Source organism: Papio anubis, chromosome 14 (genome assembly GCF_008728515.1).
Source record: "Papio anubis isolate 15944 chromosome 14, Panubis1.0, whole genome shotgun sequence".
In the NCBI taxonomy this organism is placed as follows: Eukaryota; Metazoa; Chordata; class Mammalia; order Primates; family Cercopithecidae; genus Papio; species Papio anubis.
The window spans coordinates 30,251,772-30,277,105 of NC_044989.1; the positions used below are offsets into that span (position 1 = coordinate 30,251,772).

The window sequence follows — 25,334 nt, forward strand, 5'->3', positions numbered from 1 at the left end:
GAGTACTGTTCTGTTTCATTTCACCACTATGACCCAAGCATGGCATATCAGTCAAAAGAGCTTTGTGACCTTGGATACAGCAATCATTTTTCATATCATTGTTTCTAACTATGGGGCAGCTTCCACATGCTTGCCTCCCCCCATTTGTTCCTGGAAACTGTCTCTCATCACGAGGCAACAAAATGAACCAGCCTAGATTTCTGCGAATAAAGCATGTATATTTGATCCTGGGTGTTGCTTTGCATTTTATAGCCTGGGACATTTATAGCTGAGAATACCTGAAGGTAAGGCCTCTTTACTACTCTGTTGGCTTCATACGGTATTTTTCTTGGATGCCTTTCTCTCTTTTATGAAGAAAGTAATAATTTTCAGATTCTGTAAAACAGAATATACTCCAGGATACTTAGAAACTGGCTAGTCGGTAGGTCTAAAAGGGAAAAGGGAAGGAAATGACCATATATTGGACATCTAGTATGTACCCCCATTCCTAAGGAGCAGGTATTACCATCTCAATTATACAGAAGAGAGAATAAAGAAGTGAGGCACCATCAGAGGCATGACCTTCGGCATGACATGGACTCACCTGAGTGTGCATTTTGGCTACACCACCATCTAATTCTGCAGACTTAGTCAAGATTTCTGAGCCTCAGCTTTTTTTGTGTTTGTTTTATTTTCTCATTTAGTTTTCTCTTAACAGCTTTATTGAGGTATAATTGACATGCAGCACACTGCACATATTTAAAGATCTGTGTTAGTTTGTTCTCACACTGCTAATAAAGGCATACCTGAAACTGGGTAACTTATTATTATTATTATTTTTTTTTGAGAAGGAGTCTCACTCTGTTGCCCAGGCTGGAGTGGAGTGCAGTGATATGATCTCGGTTCACTGTAAGCTCCGCCTCCTGGGTTCATGCCATTCTCCTGCCTCAGCCTCCCGAGTAGCTGGGACTACAGGCGCCCGCCACCTTGCCCAGCTAATTTTTTGTATTTTTAGTAGAGACAGGGTTTCACCGTATTAGGCAGGATGGTCTTAATCTCCTGACCTCGTGATCCACCTGCCTCGGCCTCCCAAAGAGCTGGGATTACAGGTGGGAGCCACTGCGTCCGGCCGAGACTGGGTAATTTATAAAGGAAAGAGGTTTAATTGGCTCACAGTTCTCCATGGCTGGGGAGACCTCAGGAAATTTACAATCGTGGTGGAAAGGGAAGCAAAGGCATCTTTCTTCACACAGTGCCAGGAAGGAGAAGAATGAGAGCAAAGTGGGTGGCGGCGGGGGGAAGCCCCTTATAAAACCATCAGATCTTGTGAGAACTCACTCACTACCACAAGCGTAGCATGAGGGTAACTGCCCCCATGATTAAATTACCTCCCACAGAGTCCCTCCCATGACACATGGGGATAATGGGAACTATTAATACAATTCAAGATGAGATTTGGGTGGGACACAGCCAAACCATATCGAGGTACAATTTAAGTTTTGACATATGCGTGTGTACACCCATGAAACCATCATCCAGTCAAGATAATCCTAACCTTCTCCCCAAAAGTGTTCTACTGCTCCTTTGTAGCCTTTCCCTTCTCCTCCTTCCCACCCCGTTCCCCGGCAACCACAGGGACTGCTTTTGGTCCGTATGTGGTAGGCAGTAATAACGGCCCCCCAAAGATGTCCATGTCCTAATCCTCTAAATCTGTGAATATGTTACCTTGCATGGCAAAAGGGACTTTGCGGATGAGATTTTCCTAGATTATTCTAGGCCCAACCTTATAAAGGAAAGAGAGAGGCAGGAGAGTCAGAATTAGTGAAGGCTCAGTGATGATGGAAGCAGAGTTTTCAGTGTGAGATCTGAAGATGCGACACAGCTGACTTTGAAGGTGGAGGAAGGAGCCACAAGGCAAGGAACTCAGGTGGCCTCCAGAAGCTGAGAAAGGCAAGGAAATGGAATCACCCCTAGAATCTTCAGAGGCAATGCAGCCCTGCAGACACCTTGATTTTAGCCCCGTGAATCCCAGTGTGGGAGACTGAAGAATAGCTCTCAAAAATATCCAGGTCCTAATTCCTGGAGCCTAAGAATGTTACCATATATGGCAAAAGGAACTGTGTAATTGTGATTAAATTAAGGATTTTGAGATGAGGAGATAATCCTGGATTATCTGGTGGGCCGTAAATGTAATCACAAATGTCCTTCTAAGAGAGAGGCAGAGAGAGATTTTACTGTGGAAGAGGAGAAGGTGAAGTGATGTTGGAAACGGAGACTGGAGTGATGTGCCTTACAGATGGTGGCAAAGGCCACAGAACAAGTAGTACAGATCCTAGAAGCTGAAAAAGGAAAGGAAATGGATTCTCCCTTTGAATCTCCAGAAGGGACCAATGCTGCCAACGCTTTGACGTTACTCAATAAAACTGATTTTGGACTTCTGACCTCTAGACCTGGAAGATGATGAATTTCTGTTGTTTTGAGCCCCTAAATTTATGGTGATTTGTTACAGTAGTAACACGAAAATAATACACTGAGCCTTGGTTTTACATCTGTAGAATGAGGATAATATATTATTTCTGGGGTCATAATAAAATTAAATCACTTAGTTTATAGCATATGGAGTTACTTTCCTACAGTCCCACTTCTTTCTCCTCAACCCTGAAAGAATGTGGTCTTTGGCATAACTTAAGTTATACTTCCAGAGGTGGTGAATATTAGCAGGGCAAGATTTGTTTGTGCTGTAGAAGCTTTGGTGGGAAGACTTTGGGATATATGAGCCCACTCTAGGGAAGGATCATATTATACAACAATTGTAGGCTAGGACCAAGATCTCCACAGAGCTGGTCCCTGGGTAGAGAGGGCAAATGGTTAGAAAACCACCAAGAAAAAGAAGGGGTTTGTTTTTAAAAGGTTTTCTTGTTATTCAGGTATGGTGCAGCCAAAAGATGGGGATATAACTTCTATTGAAAAGATAATTTGTTACAGTCAAGATGACAGCACATGTCACTCCACGTGGGCCCACAGCGGGGAACACAAAGGTTGGTCAGAATGCACAAGCAGGCCAACTGCAGTGGCTCACGCCTGAAATCCCACTGCTTCTGGAGGCCAAGGTGAGGAGGATCACTTCGGTCCAGGAGTTTGAGACAAGGCTTGGCAACATAGTGAGATCTCATATCTAAAAAAAAAAAAAAAAAAAAAAACACACACACACAAAGCAGGAGGAAATCATGGGAAAGGCCTTTATTGTGGTTTCCATGGTAAGGAATGGGCAAGGCAGGTCACGCAGGCTTAGGATAGGCTAGTTTGATCTCAGCAGGCTCTGGGGTGTAGAAGCTGTCCCAAGTTGTCTGCTGCATTGGTCCTGGGGTGATTAGGGCAGAGGAATATTGGCCCGGAGTGTAAGAACCAGTTAGAGAAGGTGGGGGTTTGTGTGTCCGGATTAGTTGGTTTACTTATGAAAGGCACAGTCCTGGGAGAGTTATTTGCGATCTCAAGAACTTAGCTAACCCTGGGAGAGGTAGTTCTTTAGTGAGGCCTCAAATGACAAAGCATTGAGAACACAGAAAATAAGAAAATACAGTCAATATAGGTATCGGGATGGCCATCTCACAGTGATTATGTGGTCATCAGAGATGATTCAGTGGGGGTCAAAAATAGATGTTGAAGAGATTGGAAGGGGGCCTTAAGGGTCGTTACTATTTAGAGAAACAATAAAGAAAAGGTAACAAACATTTCTTTTTATTTTTTTTTGAGATGGAGTCTTGCTCTGTTGCCTAGGCTGCGGTGCAGTGGCACGAACTCAGATCACTGCAACCTCTGCCTCCCAGATTCAAGACAGTCTCCTGCCTCAGCCTCCTGAGTAGCTGGGATTACAGGCATGCACCACCACATCCAGCTAAGTTTGGTATTTTTAGTAGAGACACGGTTTCACCATGTTGGCCAGACTGGTATCGAACTCCTGGTCTCAGGTGATATGCCCGTCTCAGCCTCCTAAAGTGTTGGGATTATAGGTGTGAGCCACTGCGCCTGACCCATTGTTTCTTGCCTTTGGATATGACTGTGATGTCTGGAGTTGTGACAACCATCTTGCGGCCATGAGGCAATAAACATAAAAACGTAAGGCCAATATGCTAAGGAAGGCAGGGCAGAAGGAGAGAAAGAACCTGAGCTGATTGGGTGCTGTGGTTCACGCCTGTAATCCCAAATACTCAGGAAGCTGAGGTGAGAGGACTGCCTGGGGCTGCGAGTTCAAGACCAGTCTGGGCAACATGGCAATACCCTGTCTCTAAGAAATTAAGAAAGCTTAGCCAGGAGGATCTCTGGGGCCCAGGCTACAGTGAGCTATGATGAAATCATGCCACTGTACTCTAGCCTGGTGTCAAAAACAAACAAACAAACAACAACAACAAAAAAAAACAGAAAGAAAAAAAGGAAAAAAAAAAGAAATGAAAGAACCTGAGTCCTGGATGTCATCTTTAAGTTAGAGTTAATTCTGAGACCACAAAGGTACAATCAAGGTTAAGGGAAATTAACAGAGGGGAATGAAGCACCCTGAGGCTAGATACAGTAAGTTAGACCATCGCACACTGTGGGCCCTGCCTGAAGGGACAAGGCGGGGAGTGGGTCCCAGAACTCAGTGAGAGCTGGGCTCTAGAGTAGGTGAAGCGTGAAACCACTGCCACCCTGCAGCCCCACAGGGAGGGAGCCAGGGAAATGCAGCCTTGGGCTCTTTCTCAGCCCACCCTGCAGAGTCCAGCCAGGGCCTCCCATTGGCTAAACCCTGCCAGAGGCAAAAGACCAGGGAGTCAGGAGAGGAAAGCAGGACAAGTCAGCATAAAGATGGGGGTGGGGCCGGGCGCGGTGGCTCATGCCTGTAATCTCACCACTTTGGGAAGCTGAGTGGGGTGGATCACCTGAGGTCAGGAGTTCGAGACCAGCCTGACCAACATGGAGACACCCCATCTCTACTAAAACTACAAAATTAGCCAGGTGTGATGGCACATGCCTGTAATCCCAGTTGCTCGGGAGGCTGAGGCAGGAGAATTGCTTGAACCCGGGAGGCGGAGATTGTGAGCCAGGATGGTGCCATTGCACTCCAGCCTGGGCAACAACAGCGAAACTCCATCTCAAAAAAAAAAAAAAAAAAAAAAAAAAAGATGGGGGTGGGGAATGGGAAAGGCGAGAAATGGAGCAAAAAGAGAATAATCAGAACTATTAATAACTAGACTCCACAGCTGTTTTGTGTTAATGTAAATTTGTCACTACTTCCAAGCTGTACATTTTAGCACCAAACTCCTCAGCTACCAAAGACATGTCTTACTCCACATCTCAAGAAATCAAAACATTTCATTTCAAATGCCTTTTGAATTTCAGAATCTCACTGGATGACTGATGATATTAGGTAATGCTAAGTCTCATTCATAGAAGTTTTTGCAAACAGGGAGACTATAGGCTATAATAAATGGGCCACTCTGGGCCTCCAGTTAAGTATCTGTGGCCTCCGCTGGCACTGGGCTGCATGTTCCTTGTATTCATTACCTTGGGAGAGACTTGCTCCGATTTTATTGGCAGCGATGTACCTGACTCTTTTCTGAGGTCTGTTATGGAGCACAGATTTTCCCTTATTACTCTCACATTTTGAAGAAAAGGGAGCAATTACATGGGCATAATAACAAAAGTACAATAAGAACTAGGACTTGAGATTTCCTGTGTGTCATAGCGTGTCCCTGAGCATTACAGAGAGTGCCCTATTAAATGTGACTATTAAGTCAATGGCTCATGAGGTTCAACAATTCATCAGCTGTGATGCTCTGTTATCGGGGTCAGGAAAGAGTCAGAAACTTGTCCCTTTGGGACAGTAGAGCACAGATTAACACCACTTTTTAACTGTTATATACTACAATGTAATAATAATAGAAATGAACTGCACAATAAATGTAATGTGGTTGAATCATCCCCAAATCACCCCCTTCACCCTTCACCCTGTTCATGGAAAAACTGTCTTCCATGAAAGCAGTCCCCGGTGCCAAAATGGTCAGGGACTACTTCTCCAGACGCCTTGAAGAAATACATACATTTCAAAGGTGGATAAACCCCACAAGAATTCAGGAGCTTGCTACATTGGTGATATTTTAAAATAATTATTTAAAAAACTGGGGGAATAGTTTTAGACTTAGGAGAGATGTAAAAAGAGTACAGGGATTTTTCCATATATTCTTTACCCAGTTTCCCCTTACGCCAACATCTTGTGTAAGCATAAAACATGTATCAAAACAAAGAATGATCCTGGTATAATAGTATTATGTAAACTACACATCGTTTTGGATGCTGAAGTTGTCCAATGATCGGGCATGTCAGGACATTTTTCCCAGAATGAAAAACATGTTACTACACCTTGCACCTCTATCAAAAGGAAAGAAGCATGACATGACACTTAGTAGATCTCTTAGAGTTTAGAAATCAGCATATTTTCCCTTGGGAATTCTGCTCCTATCCATTTAGCAGTTGATGTGGAAGGTGGCTAGTGATGAGTAGCTCAGATCAAGAAAGGGCTCAGGGCCAGGTGCGGTGGCTCAAGCCTCTAATCCCAGCACTTTGAGAGGCCGAGGTGGGTGGATAGCTTGAGCTTGGGAGTTTGAGACCAGCCTGGCAACATGGTGAAATCCTGTCTCAACAAAAAACACAAAAATTAGCTGGGCATGGTGGCAGGTGCCTGTAGTTCCAGCTAGTCTGGAGGCTAAGGTGGGAGGATTGCTTGAGCCCGGGAGGCGGGGGTTGCAGTGGGCCACAATCACGCCACTGCACTCCAGCCTAGGTGACAGAGTGAGACCCTGTCTCAAAAAAAAAAAAAAAAAAAAAAAAAAGAAAGAAAGAAAAAGAAAAAAGAAAGGGCCCAGCTCTGTCCTCTGTGGTTAGTGCAGCCTTGCCTTTTGGGCTGTATCACCGGACACACCTCATGATGCTAGAACTCTCTGCAATCGAGTTGCAAAAGCTATGAAGAGCCTCTGGCAAGCCCCCAAAGAACCACAGCACAGCCCTTGAAGGTTCTGGAGCATAGCCAGGCCAACTCTTAACAACAACAAAAACGAATTTAGAGATCTTTTATTCCAGTAATCTTATTTTAAAGGTAAAAAGGAGGCCTAAGGTCATAGGCATAATTGGTAGAATTGACTTTTGTTCTGGTGTTTCTCTCTGTAGTCATTCTTCACTTTCTGATGCAATTTTAGCACATCTTAAATACTAAAATGTTCTGGAACAAACTTAGAGAAATTATGAAGCTGATTTAGGAAAATAGCACAGGAATCTTTGATTTACAGGGAATTTGGGGATATAATTTAGCTATGTTGAAGCTATGCAGCCAAAATGTAGACGGTCATTATTATTATACCATAAATTTTGTGAGGTCAGGAACTTTGTAATTTTAAAAATATTCACTCCTCTGTGCCTTGTTGAATAAACGGATGAAACGTATAGACACACATGAACTACTGATGAGTGGCTGTGTGTGATGTGTAGCTATGTTTATTATTTATAAGATTCTTATTGTATTTGTTGAAGGCCAAGTTGAGGAGGGCATTGCTTAAGGGAAATGAAAAGGGGTTTAATCACAGTCCCCACCATTCAGGGGCTTGCAATCTAGTAGGTTAGGGGACAGACACACCATGGTAGGTGAAGGAGACCTTTGGAGCAGTGTGATGAAGTTGCTATGGGAACTGGGAGGAAACATTTTCTAGGACTGGGGAAACACTGAGCATGCTGGAAAAACTTTGTGCTCCTGATGAGGGAACCTGGGTTCTAGAGCTGTTTCTATTACTGATTTGTCCTGTGTCTTCGCGCACCCAATTTAGGCTTGTAAATTAAACTCCCAGATTTCTGTTTTCCATTTTGCAGCTCTAGGGGTTGAATGAAACATTAGGTTTCCTGGGACAAATGACCTCCGCTAATTTCCTATTTCGTTATTTTCTTATCCTTACACCCCACCGTTCCGTGGGTCCCTCCTCTCCAGGAGGACAGACGAGGAAATAAGCGCGGCCTCTTTAAAGGAGCTCTCAAAGAAAGGCACCCGGGGGTATCCCGGGCTGTGGAGCAGGCGCGGGGCGCCGCGGACCCGGGCTTCCCACGCAGCCGGGGACGCCGTTGCGACACGGCTCTTGCAGCCAATCAGGACGTAGCCTTCCGGGACGCATTACTAGGGCGACGGCCGGACGCCTCCGCGCTTCTGGATGAATTAACGGCGGGTTCCGCTCGGAGGTTGTGACCCTTACGGAGTCCCAGCTTGCCCACGCACCCCACTCGGCGTCGCGCGGCGTGCCCTGCTTGTCACAGGTGGGCGGCTGGAACTGTCAGGTGAGGTTACGGCGCAAGGAAAATGGCGGCGGCCGGGGGATCTTAGAGGTGCAGGAGCGGGAGCTGTAGCCCGGGCTTTTCCTCCTGAGACGTGGGCCTCCCCCGGGCCGCGACCTTGGGTAACGGCCCCTGGCTTGGGAGTTGGGGTCCGGTGCAGGTGGCGGTGGCGTCGCTGGCTCAGGTGGGAGGAGGCGCAGGGAAATGAATCCTGGAGGCTGGCGGAGGCGTCGGGTGCGGAGGGGCCGCGCTAGCAGCGAGGGCTAGGTAGCAGCGGGGCGAAGAGTGTCCCGTCGCTGTTTACGCTAGGAGCGTCAAAACCTTCCTCCTGCAACCACAGCGGGTCTGGGAGCTGCGCCCTCCCGGAACGCAACCTGAGCTCAGCCACTGTCGAATCCCATCCACTAAAACGTCTCAAGTGGCCACCACGTGCAGGGCTTCGACGAGAGCTGTGGAGAGCAGGGCCTGGGGCTGCCTTCCCTGTGAGTCCTGCAGGCGCCAAAGGCCTGCCTGTAGGTGCCAGAGTGGCAGTGCCGCGTAAAGAAAGGTAGGCCCTAGCCAGGGCGGATGCCAAACCTGATTTTTAAGGTGTATTTTAGCTTCTAATTGCCCATTTGAAGAAAAGAAGTTGAAAGATAAGGCACTTAGACGTGGTGGTGGAGATGATTTGCTTGCTTGTACTTCTCTGGTTCAGATGACTTCCCTGGAAACATTGCATCTGCCTTTAAAGTTCATTAACTGTGTTTCTTGTGTACCTGGCAGTAGATGAGATTAGGGATTGAGAGTCACTTTAAGCCCAAGAAAAGTATTGAACAAATGTGTTGAAGGCATTACCAAGGTGAAATATTTAATCATATCGTTAACTTATTTGTTCAAAGAAACATCATGTCATGAAATATAACTACTTGGGTTAGTTTTCAAAAAACTGATGATGAAAGCCCTTTTTGTGAAACATGTTTTTTGAGATTAATAAAAATAAATCTTACCACTTTTTTGTCTAGGTTTCTGTTGCACATTGGACTTAGATATGCTTAATATGACAGATAAGCATAGTATTAAGTGACTTTTGTTTTTGGTAGTAGACTTGATTTTGTGGAGTAGTACTTTGTTCTGTAACTGAGAAAAATGTAATAGTGCTTGTAAGTTTCAGTCAATAGCTGCCATCTCTGGAGGGCCAACTATGTGTCAGTTTCTGTGAAAGTTAGGCTTCTTCTACTTTTTAGTTTGAACACGTGGTCCTCTGCATTTGCCCCCATGAGGTCTTTAGGCTGGCTGTTGCTGACAACGAGGAGGAAGCAATGGGGAAAACCCAAAAGATTCTTTCTTCCAAACTGGATCCGTGGAGATTTGGTCAGTTTGGCCTGGGGTTAAGATTATGTGTGGATTCTAGTCCAAACTCTGCCACTTAAAAATGTCTTAGGGTGGCCGGGCCGGTGGCTCACGCCTGTAATCCCAGCACTTTGGGAGGCCGAGGCGGGTGGATCAGAAGAAGGTCAGGAGATCGAGACCATCCTGGCTAACACGGTGAAACCCTGTCTCTACTAAAAATACAAAAAAAAAAAAAAAAAAAAAAAAATTAACTGGGCGTGGTGGTGGGTGCCTGTAGTCCCAGCTACTTGGGAGGCTGAGGCAGGAGAATGGCATGAACCCGGGAGGCAGAGCTCGCAGTGAGCCGAGACCGTGCCACTGTACTCCAGCCTGGGCGACAGATGGAGACTCCGTCTCAAAAAAAAAAAAAAAAAAGGGTAATCATACAACTTTACTATTGGTGTCTTATCTCTAAAGTTAGTATTTCGTGTTCAAACAATCTCATTAAACTGTTGGGAGGAAAAGAAAAGACAGTGTGTGTAAAAGGGCTTAAAAAAAGTTAAAAAAACAGTGAAAATATTTGAAATTTATTCCTCTGTATTCATGTACTATGCCAGGCTCTGAATCGGGGACTTACATGTGCCAACTCAGTCGTCTAGCATCACTGTGAGGTGGATACATTTATTATCTTTATTTTGCAGGTGAGGAAACTGAAGCACGTTGACGTTTAAGTAATTTGTCCATGTCACACAATTAGCATTGTGTTTCCAGCCTGTGTTCTTACTGTCTTACTACCACTATGCATACTATCTTCCTGCGACATACAGATGTGTTACGTATTAAGGGGAAACATTAATATATGCACAAATTTTTCATTTTTTATGTATATATATATTTTTTCAAAGGCTCCAGCGATGTCCTAGAATGAACACATATTTCAAGCCAGTAGTTTTGTTTGTGATCTTTTAGTTGTGTAAATAATCATGTTTTATTCCATTGGCATCCAGTTGTGTGGTAACAATTACATTTACCTTGGTTAAGTGGTATATTCATCTTACTTTTGTTGCCCATTAGTTAAAAATTTGTTTTGAAACAGAGGTATGATTGATTTCTTTTTTTTTTTTTTAAGAGGGAGTTTTGCTCTTGTTGCCCAGGCTGGAGTGCAATGGCACCATCTCAGCTCACCATAACCTCTGCCTCCCAGGTTCAAGTGATCCTCCTACCTCAGCCTCTGGAGTAGCTGGGATTGCAGACATGTGCCACTACGCCTGGCTAATTTTGTATTGTTAGTAGAGACGGGGTTTTTCCGTGTTGGTCAGGCTGGTCTTGAACTCCCGACCTCAGGTGATCCGCCTGCCTTGGCCTCCCAAAGTGTTGGGATTACAGGTGTGAGCCACCGTGCCTGGCCAGTTATGACTAATTTCTATCAGGAAGCACAAATCAGTAATTGAGATTTTTGTTTTTATTACATTTTTTTAAAAGAATAATTTGCTGGGGGACTTTTAAAAGAAAACTGATTTTAGTTAAGCTTGTTGTTTTGATATACTTGTGCTAATTTTTCCAGTCTTTATTTATTGAAAAAATAGGATGAGTAAAAGTGACTAGGACATTTATTCTTTCATTGAACCTTTATGGAATAGCCCCGCCAAGTCTTTAGGATGTAAACATTAACTCCTGACCCTACCCTTGAGGAATTCAGGGAGAAGTCCCAGGTCCAGAAGTTTGTAGACAGTTGAGACAAATAAATAAATGATTAACTAATAAAGTGTGATAAGAACTCAAATATAGTTGTGGGTGCAGAGAGCTGTGAGAGCACATAAAAGGGAACAGTTACTTCTTCTGGGGTGGGTCTGGCCAGAAGAGGAAGGGAGCTAACTGGAGGATAAAGGCATAGGGAGAAGCAGAGCAAAGCCAGGACAAGTGAGAGCTCATGGTGTCCAGGGGTCAGACCAGAGTATTGTAGGTGTTGCTGGGAGGGAAGCCAGGAAAGGTTAGAGCCAGGTTGTGAACTCTTAGCTAAGAGAGTGACTTTATCCTGCAGACAGTGGGAACTGTAGAAGGAGCTCGTTAGATGCATAACCTCAACTTTATGTTTTTGAAAGGTGACTTTGGTGACAGGGTGAAAGACAGACTGTAAAGAGGAGACCAGTTAAGGACAGTTTGCATACTCCAGACAAGAGATGGTGAGGGAAGGAACCAGGCATTGGCTGTGGCAGAGCAGAGTTCACATTCCACACACATTTTGAAAGCATGTTGTGAGAGTGATTGGATGTGAAGATAACAGGGTTGTGGAAGGGAATACGTGCTTGCCGTAAGAGTAAGGTTTATTTCTTTGGAACTATATGGTTGGAAATTGGAGGTCTTCTTAACTAATTTAGGAAAAAGGATAGAGCAGGAAGTTATTTGTTTAAAAGGTGTAGAAAGAATCATCTTAAGGTATGTTTGGGGGAAAAATGCTAGGATAGTGGGTATTAGAAATTTTTTTCTTTTTACATTAGGTTTTGAATATATTTGTACAGAAATCATTGTAATATGGAAGTAATCACTGATGATTTCTCTAGTTTTAAAGCTGATCTCCACTTGAACTTGTGTAACACTAAAGTTGTCCAGCACCTAACAACATAACATGAATGCAGTGCAAATCGACTACAAGGTAGGGGGTGCAAATCTTGCAAAAGAGGCAGGATTTCATGAAGTCAAAGGTAGGGGGAGAACTACTGAAACCATAAGTGCAAATAAAGAACTAGTGCCTAGAATAGGCAGAGATTCTTAAAAAGGACTCAGAAAGCACTGATCATGAAAATGATTGATAAATTTGTCTTCAGAGTTCATTAAACTTGGGAACTTCTCTTCATCTAAAGACACCACTAAGAAAATGAAGAGCAAAATATGGACTGGAAGAAGAAATTTGCAATTTATATATCTGACCAAGGACTCATGCTCTGTGTGTGTGTGTGTATGTGTAGCATAAAAAAATTAATGAGAAAAATCATTTAAAAAATGTGTAGGCGTCTTGAACAGGTACTTTCTATTAGAGAGTCTCAGAATGGCCAGTATGCATATAAAAAGGTACTTAACATTATTTGTCAGTGGGAAATATAAATTAAAACAATAATGAGATACTGCTATACACCTTCCAGAATAACTAAAATTAAAAAGATGGACAGTTCCAGTGTTGGCAAGAGTGTAGACCAGCTGGATCTCTTACATATTGTTGGTGGGGGTGTCAAATGGTACAGTCACTTTGGAAGACTGTGGCTTTGTCTACTCCTACCCGTGATCAAATGCTTGCATTCGTTCCTAGGTATACTCAAGAGAAACTAATGCTTGTGCCTACTAAAAAAACATGTTAAAGAATGTTTATAATGCCTTTATTCATGATCAAAAATTGGTTATAACTCAGTTGTACATCAGCAGTAGAATGGATGAGTAAATTGTGATATATTTATAAGATGAAACACTGCAGAACCAATAAAAGACAATGAATTATGGATATATGTATCAACATGGATGTATCTTACAGACATAAGTCAGACATAAGATTGTACACTGCATGATTCCATTTAAATGAAGTTCAGAAATAAGTACAGTACTTCTCTGGTGACAGAAGTCAGAATAGTGATTACTCTGGGTTGGTGGTGGTGGTGGTAATGACTGGGAAAGGGCATGAGGGAACCTTCTTGCAACATTTTTACATTGAGATGTGTGGTGGTTACACGGGTATATGTATATGTAAAAATTCAGAATGTGTAAAAATATGAAGATTTGTGCTCTTTATGTACATACTTTAATAATAAAAAAGAGGCTCTAGTGAGAGTATGGCAATGCAAGAACACTTTAAATGAGAAAAAACAGCAGGGATAATTATGAAAGAGGTACTTTAAAAGAATTTAAAAGGGGTGTGAGAGGCTCCAGGAGACAAATGAAGAAAAGTATAATTTTTTTTTGGCTAAAATGACTTTTATATAATTGTTTTGCAAAAGGCAAATGTGAAATTAAGGCTGTCACATCATGCTGTTTTACGATTTGGTCACAAAATTGTGCCCCAAGCACTCCATCTATTCATTAGTTTTTTGTCCTAAGAATTAATGCATAGTTGCAAAGTGTAATCTAAATTTTGATCAGTATAATACATGATATTTTATGAACATAATAGATTTTTTTGTTTTTTTTTTTGGGAAAATTCTAAGCAGATCTCTTTTTCTTCATTACAAAAATATGGTCCTTGTTAAAGAGAAATGGCTGTGTGGTCCTCTCCCCATGAGACACTAATTGCTATTGGATAATGAGGACTGCTGTAATTCCTTTGGCTGCAAGGTTTTTAATGCAGTGAGCTAAGAAAAACCTTCAGTGTGTTCCCTATGGCTGTGAGGTAATGTCCCAAGAAAGTCTTATGAGGTTTATTCACACCTTTACCTTGTCCTCTCCTTGTGGCAGTAGGGCCATAGGGATCCTACTGTAAAAACTCAGGAGGCAAATGGAAGAGACATATGAGGGGTTGCCATCAGTGAAAGCTGACAGTAGAGGATTAACCGCCTTTCACAGGTGGTTACAGAACCGTCTGCAGCCTTTCACTGCTGAGATTCCTGAAGACTTCAGTTGTTCACTTCCTCAGAGAAAGTGGATTACTGTTCTAGGGACAAAGATAAAGGGAAGAGTTATGGTACCCTTAGTTTTTCATCTCAAATAGGAGATCACATCTGTTTTATGTAAGTGTATATAGTTAATTCCCTTGGGAGAACTCATGGAGGAGAGGGATAGCATGTGGTGAGCTGGTATCTAGTGGTGGTGTCACAAAGAAGGGAAATGCTGGCCGGGCGCGGTGGCTCACGCCTGTAATCCCTGCACTTTGGGAGGCCGAGGCGGGCGGATCACGAGGTCAGGAGATCGAGACCATCCTGGCTAACACGGTGAAACCCCGTCTCTACTAAAACACAAAAAATTAGCCGGGCGCGGTGGTGGGCGCCTGTAGTCCCAGCTACTTGGGAGGCTGAGGCAGGAGAATGGCGCGGACCCGGGAGGTGGAGCTTGCAGTGAGCCGAGATCGCGCCACTGCACTCCAGCCTGGGCGACAGAGTGAAGACTCCGCCTCAAAAAAAAAAAAAAAAAAGAAGGGAAATGCTAGATGAAGATAAGAATAAATGATGAAGAAAGAGGAATGAGTGGTGGTGGTGGTTTTTCCAGCTCTTCCAGCTCCATGTGACTGGGAGCATGGACTGAGGGGATTGTTTTTACCTCTTAACAGGGACTCTTGCCCCACTGGAATGTTTAGGTATCTTGGGAAAGGCAGCCTTGGCTGTGGCTCTGACCATTTCTGCTTTCATAATATAAATACTGTCTTAGAATTATTTTTTTCTTTTTGTGTAGCCTTTAAATAAAAATTTACCTGTGTAGAGTTAGGGAGGAAAATGATTGAAAGTTGGGGTAGCTTAAACACCAAAATATTTCTTGACTAAACTTGATCATTTTTGGACACACACCATGGACTTGGTAATGGGGACAGAGTTTTAAATAAGACACGATTTATGTCTTTGAGCTTTACTGTGTAGAGAAGGAGATAAACACAAATCAATGCCTTCAGTACAGAGGTCACTGAGATTTCATCACCTCTAGGTTTTCTATGATGAAAAGTAAACATAGTAGCCATGAAACTGTTATGAAGACCATAGGTAGTAATAGCGACCCTCTCTTTTAATAATGTGTGAGTGCCAGGTGTATACTGAGTTCTGTTCTAAATGCTTTAAGTTTTTAACTCCTTTAACCCTCTCAGCTTCCACTGTGAAGTAAATACAAGTACTGTTATTATCTTCATTTTGCTTATGAGGAAACAGAAGCCCCAAGAAGGTACGGGGCATGGATTTGAACCTATGCAGTCTAGTTTCAGAGTCTGTGCTCTTAATTGCTATGCTATAATGCCTATTTTAATCTACTGTAAATTTAAAATATACTGTACTTGTGTGGCTTTAAGTGTAAGGGATTATTTCAGTGAGTGTGCCTTGTATTACAAATTATGTCCAAAGTTTCTGAATATCCATGCTGAATGTAACTTACTGTAGCTACTTAGGGTGAGTCTGTCTATAATGTGGGAGATTTAAATGAGACATCCTTTTTGCCTTTTCCCCTTTCATGTGTTATAATGATTGTTTTGATAGTCTTGCATGTTCCATTGTATCATTTCGAAATTCAGTAAAATATATTACCAGGTTTATTGTTTGTGTTATAATCATACACATAATGAAATTTTATGATGTAGTGCTCAACCTGAAGAGTTTACTGGGTTAACATACTTCTTAATGAGAGTGACTGCAGATTTAAAGTTAGGTTTTTTCATTTTTTATTTTTGTAGAGACGGAGTCTTACTCTGTTGCCCAGACTGGATTGCAGTAGCCTGATCACAGCTCACTGTAACCTTGAATGCATGGACTCAAGTGATCCTCCCAGCTCAGCTTCCCAGAGTAGCTGGGACTACAGGCATGTGCCACCGCACCTGGCCAATTTTTCTATATATATATATATTTTTTTTGTAGGGATGAAGTCTCTCTGTGTTGCTTGGGCTGGTCCCGAACTCCTGAGCTCATCTGATTCTCCCTCTTCGGCCTTCCAAAGGGTTGGGATTACAGGCGTGAGCCACTGCACCTGGCCCTAGGTTGTTTATATTTTTAACGTGGTGGTTCATTAAGACCAATTGATTAAATTAAAGCAAGAATTATGTTTGCTTTGTTCACTAAGAATGGGAAGGCGGTAGAGAAGCAGGATGGAAATAATCTAGAGGACTCCAAGGAGTGCCAGAGTGACCTTATTTTGTTGAATTTCTTTATGGTAGTAATGAAACCTATACAATTTAGCTTCTCTTTCCTTCAGAGAAGAAATATAGTAGAAGTCAGAGTTAATAAAGATTGAGTCTTCAATTTTGCTTGGCTACTTGATAAACAGTTCTTGTCTATTGAGTAGGCTAATCTTCAGGGAACTGAGTATACATTGGATATAATTGGATCCAGTGGATATAATTTCCAAAGCTGTATTTATTTCTCTTTTTATCTATACTTTATAAAAAAATTAGGAGTGTTATATTATCATTTTGAATGAGGAACTCTGAAATTGTATCTGATTTTCTCTTTTGCATTTGTACTTAAGGCTAGTCAAATATGTATGCCTTTTGCATACATATTTATTTGGAGATGGGGAGGTATTTATACCAGTTTCCTGTGGCTGCCATAACAAATTACTGCAAACACGGTGGCTTAAAACGTCAGGCATTTATTTCTCAACGTTCTGGAGGCCAGAATTCTGAAATCAGTATCAGTCAGCCAAGATCACAGTGTCAGAGGGTCATGCCACCTCTGGAAGATCTGGGGGAGAATCTGCTCCTTGCCTCTTCTAGCTTCTGGTGGCTGATGGCATTCCTTGGTTTATGGTTATATTATTAATCTCTCCTTCTTTGGTCACATTATGGCCTTCTCCACTTCTGTCTGCAGTTAGATCTCCCTTTTAGGTTGAGTGTGGTGGCTCACGCCTGTAATCTGGGAGCCCGAAACCATCCTCTGGAGGATTGCTTGAGCCCAGAAGTTGAAACCAGCCTGGGCAACATAGGGAGGCCCTGACTCTATAAAAAAAAAATTAAAAAGGTAGCCAGATGTGGTGGCATGCACCTATAGTCCTAGCTACTTGGGAGGCTGCAGCAGGAGGATCACTTGAGCCTGCAGTGAGCCGTGATCATGCCACTGAACTCCAGCCTGGGTGACAGAGTGAGACCCTGTCTAAAAAAAAAAATTGGAAGTGCTCCCTATGCTTCTGTTTTCTGGAAGAGATTGTGTAGAATTGATCTTAATTCTTTAAACGTTGGTAGAATTCTTTAATGAAATGATCTGGGCCAGATTTCTTTTTCGAAGGCTTCATTCAGTTTCTTTAACAGTTATTAGGGCTATTCAGATAATCCATTTAATTTTGGGTGAGTTGTGGTAGTTTGTGCTTTTGAGGAACTGATCCATTGACACACAAAGTGGGCGTCCTCATTACTGCTGGGCAGTTGTAGGAGTGTGAGCCCCTCTTTAGGACTCTACTAATACTACTGGGAGGGGATGGCCTTCTTACCCCTGGGCTGCGGTGAAACTGACTCTAGGCCTCCTCTGATAGATACCACGCCAGTAGGGATCAGGAGGGATGTCTCATTACTGCCAGGTGGGAGGAGAAACCCAGGCTCTCCAGGTGGTCTCCACAGATACTCCCTGGCAGGGGAAGGTGGTTTTATTACCACCTGGCAGGGAAGGAAGTCTAGAATTCTCCAGTATCTCCCCTGTAGGGATAAGGGGTAGACACACCTGAACAACATTACTGCCTCATAAGGGTGGAAACTTAGGCTCCCCACATGGCTTTTGCTTTTGTGGGTGGGGGTGGGCCAGTTTTTTTCTGTGGTATTGGCTGGAGGGCATGTTGTTGTTCAGTTCTTTGGCTTAGGAGAGCAGGGGTTTGTGTTTTGTTTTTTGTTTGTTTTTGTTTTTAAGCTCGTTGTCTGTGGTATATGTTGAGGCGAAAAGAAAACCCAGGGAACTCACCACCATGTTTTCCATGGGTCCCAAGGTGCCTATCTGGTTTGCCTTATCTGTAGCTTCAGAGTCCAGAGTCTTCCCGTATTTGTTTTACATATAGTGGCTAGGATTTTTAGTTGTACTTAGCTAGAGCAGTAGGAAAAACTACATCTATTTGATCTTGCTGGAAGCGAAAGTTGGACAGGGATTACTTTTTTATGGAGGAAAACATAGGGTAGAAATTGAGATGCATGAATTGGCCAGTAAGACACTGAAGGAGCTAGTTTTATGTTGTCATATACCAGGCCAGATTTATTTAGGTAAAAACAACACTCTTATTTAACAATATACAAAGTCCCCCCCCCCCCCCTTTTTTTTTTTTTTTTTTTTTTTAGTAGTGAGTAAGTCAAGGCCTCTGCGATTTTGGAGGAAAGAGAAATGCAAAGCCAGCAAGTATTTGTTAAATAAGGATTAGAAACGGCTAGGAGAGAGTGACTGAGATTGATAGTGTGGTGGAGATAGCTGGGGAGAGGTAGAGGGTGGCATAAGAACGGGAACGAGAATAATAGTAAGTATAAAAGTAAAGAATAGGACTTCATCAGGGTGAAAGTATTGGAGTGTACTTTGTCACTGAAGATCTTCTGTCTACTTAAAGTGAGACTTAAGGGTGGCAGTTTGAGGTAAAACCAGGCGCCACTGAATATCAAGAGCCTGAGAAACTGCTTGGGTGATTTGGCTAGTAAAGGCCAGTCCGTTATTGGACTGTATAGAGGTAGGAAGGCCAAACCAAGGAATTATGTCTGATAGAAGGGAATAAATGACCGCGGTGGCCTTCTCAGACCCTATGGGAAAGGCCTCTACCCATCCCGTGAAAGTGTCTACCTAGACCAAGAGGTATTTTAGTTTCCTGACTCGAGGCATGTGAGTAAAGTCAGTTTGCCAGTCCTGGGCAGGGGCAAATCCCCGAGCTTGATGTGTAAGGAAGGGAGGGGGCCTGAACAATCCCTGAGGAGTAGTAGAATAGCAGATGGAACAACTGAGAAGTGATTTCCTTGAGGATAGATTTCCACGATGGAAAGGAAATGAGAGGTTCTAAGAGGCGGGCTAGCAGCTTGTCACCTACACGGAAGAGGCTATGAAATGACGACAGAATAGAATGGGCCTGTGAGGCTGGAAGAAGATATTTTCCTTGGTCCAAGAACCATTTGCCTTGTGTGGGAAGAGATTGATAGGTGGAAGTTTCAGTGGGGGAGTAGGTGGGAGTGACCAGATGAGAAGGAGAAAAACTGCTATGAAGGACAGAAGTTGGAACACAAGCTGCAATTTAGCTACCTTATCAGCATAAGCGTTGTCCTGAGCGATGGGATCTGATGCCTTTTGATGGCCCTTGCAGTGAATGACTCCAGCTTCTTTTGGAAGTAAAGCAGCCTTGAGAAGAATTTTTATTAAAGAGGCAGTAATGATGGAGGACCCTTGTGTAGTGAGGAAACCTTTCAGCTCATGAAACAGCATGGTGGTGCAGGATATGGGGTCAGTATAAATATTGATGCGTAGTCCCTTTACAAGAGTAAGGGCCCGAATTAAGGCAATGAGTTTGGCTTGCTGAGAGGTAGTGGATGGGGCCAGAGCAGTAGCCTCAATGTAGCCTGCCTTTGCTGATGTGTGGCGATTAGGCCTGGTGCAACTGCCATCAATTAACCAAGTGTGATCAGGGTGAGGAACAGGAAAGAAGGAAATATGGGGAAATGGGGTGAATGTCAGGTGTATCAGGGAGATACAGTCATGGGGGTCAGGTGTGGTATCAGGAATAATGTGGGAGGCCGGATTGAAGTCTGGGCCAGGAACAATAGTAATTGTGGGAGACTCAACAAAGAGTGAGTGTACCTGAAAGAGCTGGGGAGGGCAGAAAGTATATGTGTCAGGTGTGAGGAAGAAAAGAGATTTTGGAAGTTATGAGAACCGTAGAGGGTGAGTTGAGCATAATTTGTGATTTTGAGGGCCTCTAAAAGTATTAGGGTGGCTGCACGGAGGCATGATGGCTAGGCTAAAACAGTAAGGTCAAGTTGTTTGGATAAAAATGCTACAGGGCGCAGTCCCAGCTCTTGTGTAAGAATTCCGACCACACAGCCCTGCACTTTGGCTGTGTGTAATGAAAAAGGGTTGGGATGAGTTAGGGAGAGCTAGTGTTGGGGCAGCTTCTAGGGCTGTTTTTAAGGAACGGAAAGAAGTGGTGAAAGGATTTAGGGTCTGTGGGGTCAGCTAGGTTTGCTTTTGTGAGTTTATGTAATGGTTTAGTCAGGATGGTAAAACTAGGTATCCAAAGGCGGAAGTACCTAACCATGCCTAGGAAGGAAAGGAGTTGTTGTTTGTAGAAGGGATTGGGGTTTGGGAGATTAGCCAGACACGATCAGCAGGGAGAGCCCATGTGTTTTCATGAGAATTATGCCGAGATAGGTAACAGATGAGGAAGAAATTTGGGCTTGACTGAAGTAATGGGGGCTTTCTGTGAAGCCTTGCGGCAGTACAGCCCAGGTAATTTGCTGAGCCTGATGGGTGTCAGGGTCAGTCCGAGTGAAAGCGAAAAGAGGCTGGGATGAAGGGTGCAAAGGAATAGTAAAGAAAGCATGTTTGAAATCCAGAACAGAATAATGGGTTGTGGAAGGAGGTATTGAGGATAGGAGAGTATATGGGTTTGGCACCACGGGGTGGATAGGCCAAACAATTTTGTTGATAAGGCACAAATCCTGAACTAACCTGTAAGACTTGTCCGGTTTTTGGACAGGTAAAATGGGGGAATCGTAAGAGAGTTTATAGGTTTTAAAAGGCCATGCTGTAACAGGTGAGTGATAACAGACTTTAATCGTTTTAAAGCGTGCTGCGGGACGGGATACTGGCGTTGAGTGGGGTAAGGGTGATTAGGTTTTAATGAGATGGTAAGTGGTGCATCATTTGTTGCCAAGGAGGGAGTAGAGGTATCCTATACTTGTGGATTAAGGTGGGGAGATACAAGGAGAGGATGCGAAGGAGGCTTTGAACTGGGGGAAAAGGCGGCAATGAGGTGTGGCTGTAGCCCAGGAATAGTCAGCGAAGCAGATAATTTAGTTAAAATGTCTCGATCTAATAAGGAAGCTGGGCAGGTGGGGATAACTAAAAAGGAGTGCTTAAAAGTATTGTGTAAGTTGGCACCAGAGTTGGGAAGTTTTAAGAGGTTTAGAAGCCTGGCCTTCAATACCCATAACAGTTATGGAGGCAAGGGAAACACGCCCTTGAAAAGAAGGTAATGTGGAGTGGGTAGCCTCCATATTGATTAAGAACAGGACTGACTTATCCTCTACCGTAAGAGTTACCTGATGGTCCAGGGGGTTTTCTGAGGTGATCGGGTAGCGTCAGTCTTCAGCTGCTAAGCCAAGGAGATCTGGGAAAGAATCGGCCAAGGAACGTTGGGTTTGGGCTCCAGGGGCTTTAGGAGCAGCGCTGATGTGAGTCAGACAGTCCGACCTCCAGTGGGGGCCCACATAGACAGGGCACAGCTTAGAAGGAATCCTGGGCTGCTGGCATTCTGAGGCCCAGTGGCCAGGCTTTTGGCATTTTTTTTTTTTTTTTTTGAGACGGAGTCTTGCTCTGTCACCCAGGCTGGAGTGCAGTGGCCGGATCTCGGCTCACTGCAAGCTCCGCCTCCCGGGTTCATGCCATTCTCCTGCCTCAGCCTCCCGAGTAGCTGGGACTACAGGCACCCGCCACCTCGCCCGGCTAGTTTTTTGTAATTTTTAGTAGAGATGGGGTTTCACCGTGTTAGCCAGGATGGTCTCGATCTCCTGACCTCGTGATCCGCCCGTCTCGGCCTCCCAAAGTGCTGGGATTACAGGCTTGAGCCACCGCGCCCGGCCTGGCTTTTGGCATTTGAAGCAAGATCCATGAGGATGTTTTGAAGGAGCCCCTGGGAGCCTTGGCTTGGATGTTCTGAAGTTCTTGTATGCTGGAGACATGGTTGTGGGTTGTCTTACTGCAGAGGCAAGTAGCTGTAACTCAGAAATGCGTTACTGTCTGGCTGCCTCCTCTCTACTGTTGTACACCTTGAAGGCGAGGTTGATTAATTGCTGTTGTGGGGTTTGAGGGCCAGATTCCAATTTTTGGAGCTTTTTCTAATGTCAGGAGCTCACTGGGTGATAAAATGCATATTAAGAATAGGGCGGCCTTCTGGTCCCCCTGGGTCTAGGGTGGTAAAGCATCTAAGGGTTGCTGCTAAGTGAACCATGAACTGGGCTGGGTTTTCGTCTTTACCTTGGGTAGTTTCTTTAAGTTTGTCATAATTAACAGCTTTGTAAGATGCCTTGTTAAGCCCTTCAACTAGGCAGGAAACCATGTAATCTCGCCTAGCTATACCTGGGGAATCTGCCTGTAGTTCCACTGGGGATCTTCTCAGGGAACTGCTCTAATGCCTTCCTGGAGGTCTGGCTCGTGAAGCTGGTGGTTATCAGCGTGAAATTGGGCTAAAGAAAAAACTCTTTCCTGTTTATCTGGGGAGAGGGTAGAAGTTAGGATGACATTTAGGTCATTCCAGGTTAAATCGTAGGACAGAGTTAGATATTGGAATTCCTGTATATATTTAGTGGGGTCGGATGAGAAAGAGCCTAAACACTGGCTGATTTGGGAAAGGTCGGATAAAGAAAAAGGAGCATTAACCTTGACTATGCCTTTAGCTCCAGTCACCTCTTTAAGAGGAAATTGTTGGACAGGTTGGGGAGGGCTAGTCGCAGAACGAAACTGTAAGCCAGACTGGGTGTGAGGAGGGAAGGTGATAGAAGGATTATAGGGTCGGGGAGCAGAGGCTGAGGAAGAATTGGGACCTGGCTTGGCCTGGTGAGGAGCACCCTGGGGAGGCGGGGAGAGGTCAGATGAGTCCATAGAAAAGGATTCAAAGGACTCAGAGTTTGGGGTGGAGACTGAAGGAACAGACAGGAGAGAAAGAAGAAAGATTTGGATGAGTCTCATTGGGAGCAGAGACTAGGGAGGGACCAATGTTTAAAAGAATGCCTGGACGTCAGGCACTTCAGACCATTTGCCCATTTTTCGACAAAAATTATCTAGATCTTGTAGGATAGACAAATCGAAAGTACAATTCTCTGGCCACTTGGAACTACTGTCAAGTTTGTATTGGGGCCAAGCGGTATTTGCAGAAGAAAATAAGACACTTAGATTTTAGGTTAGGCGAGAGTTGAAGAGGTTTTAAGTTCTTGAGAACACAGGCCAAGGGAGAAGGAGGAATGGAGGGTGGAAGGTTGCCCTTAGTGAAGGAGGCAAGTTTAAAGAGAAGGGTAGAGACACGGAGAAGGGGGTGGGGAGCAGCCCTGGACTGCAACATGGGTGAGCAGCCAAAGCAGGCGTCCCCGCAATTGACTTGCCACCAAGGGAACGTGGGTGAATGACCAAGGCAGGCGTCCCAGCGGAGATCAGACACTAATGGAACGTGGGTGAATAATCAGAGAGGCGTCTCCGCAATGATTAAACACCAAGGGACGACTGCCTTCCCGAATCCATGACCGGCGCTGGAGTTTTGGGTCCACGGATAAAATGTGTTTCCTTTGTCTCTACCAGAAAATGAAAGGAATTGAAATTAAGAGAAGGGAGAGATTGAAGGGTGGCACCAAGATTGAAAGGAGAGAGGTTGAGGGATATTGAGAGAGATTGGAGAAGACAGTAAAAAGAGGCCACTTACCTGATTTAAAATTGGTGAGATATTCCTTGGGCTGGTTGGTCTGAGGACCCAAGGTCGTAGGTAGATCTCTTTATGGAGCGAGGATGAGGACAGCGGACTGGTCCCCTGAAGGAGTCCCGCTGACCTGGGTCTTTGGCACCAAATGTCTCACGCGTCCGTGTGAAGAGACCACCAAACAGGCTTTGTGTGAGCAACATGGCTGTTTATTTCACCTGGGTGCAGGCGGGCTAAGTCTGACAAAGGAGTCATCCAAGGGTGGTGGATGATCATTAGTTCTTACAGGTTTTGGGATAGGCGGTGGAGTTGAGAGCAATGTTTTGGGGAGAATTATAAAGAATCTTCTTAAGGGTGGGGGAGATTACAAAGTACATTGATCAGTTAGGGTGTGGCAGAAACAAATCACAATAATGGAATGTCATCAGTTAAGGCTATTTTCACTTCTATGGATCTTCAGTTGCTTCAGGCCATCTGGATGTATACACGCAGGTCACAGGGGATATGATGGCTTAGCTTGGGCTCAGAGGCCTGACAGTTGGGGTGGGATCTAGGCTGTGATTTTGCCCTTGCTGTTCAATTCTGGCTCAGGGAGAAGCGGAAGCTCCAAGGACCTGGCCAGTGTTAACATTTCAGCTGCCCTCTCTCTCTGGATCTTTACAGAGGTGGCATGCATATTGGGCTCTCACCTCAGTCTTTTGGCATTCTCTTCCTAAGCACTATGACCCAGCTTCCTGAGTTGCTCTGTGCGTTAATCCATTCAGTACTCAGATGTTTCAGGTCCCTGGGCCCATAACCTGTTTACTCCATGAACCATCTGATTAGCCCAGTGCACTGTTCCCAAACTCTGCTTTCTCTTTTTTCTCCCATTTGTCATGTTCACAGGCTGAAATACAGAGTGGGTACTCTCTTCTGGGAAGCTGGCAACAAATGGATGATGTGATATGTGCATTCCAGGGGAAAGTAAATTGTGATACTTCTGAACCCATGGTCAGTTAATGAGACAGTTTCTAGCTACTGAACGTACTTTAAAAAGCAGGACTCTAAAAGCTTTGGGTAAGTCTTTGTAATGATTTAGATGCTTGAGGTTTTTGTCTTGCTTCATGTATCTGAACACAACGCTTTTTGAATTGATCATAGTTGTTCCTGTTTATGTTGTATTGTTGACATGTTCTATGCTTGTTCTATAACCTTTTCATTGAAAAATAAGTATTTATTTCTGTTGGAGGGAGATAAATGTCCTTTTTTAGAAAATAAAGTAATACATTTCTGTGAAAGAACAAACTCAGCATTTCTGTTTGGCATTTGGTTGTGTGATTCTTTTTGGATCTTTATTTTAAATATTAGGTACCATTTTGTTTAGAGTCAAAAATACTAAATCTTTAGACGTTATCCCTTACACTCTCTGCTGTATGCAGTAACTTGCTTTTGTTTGACATAGCAGCTTAAGTGACACCATTAGCTGGTGG

At 44.0% G+C, this 25,334-nt stretch overlaps 1 protein-coding gene across 11 annotated transcripts in view; it reads left to right on the forward strand.

The window, feature by feature from the left end:
• The first annotated feature begins 262 nt into the window (after positions 1-262).
• LCLAT1 (lysocardiolipin acyltransferase 1) overlaps positions 263-25,334 on the forward strand; it is a 226,405-nt gene continuing 201,333 nt past the window's right edge. For 2 of the 11 annotated variants that reach the window (XM_021924712.2, XM_017947410.3), the window contains exon 1: positions 7,498-8,325. The gene's annotated coding sequence lies outside the window, so the exon portion shown is untranslated. Of the gene's footprint in view, positions 285-7,497; positions 8,870-24,750; positions 24,922-25,334 lie in introns of those variants that run through there. The other 9 variants (XM_009183933.4, XM_009183929.4, XM_009183931.3 and 6 more) reach the window with 9 other exon arrangements.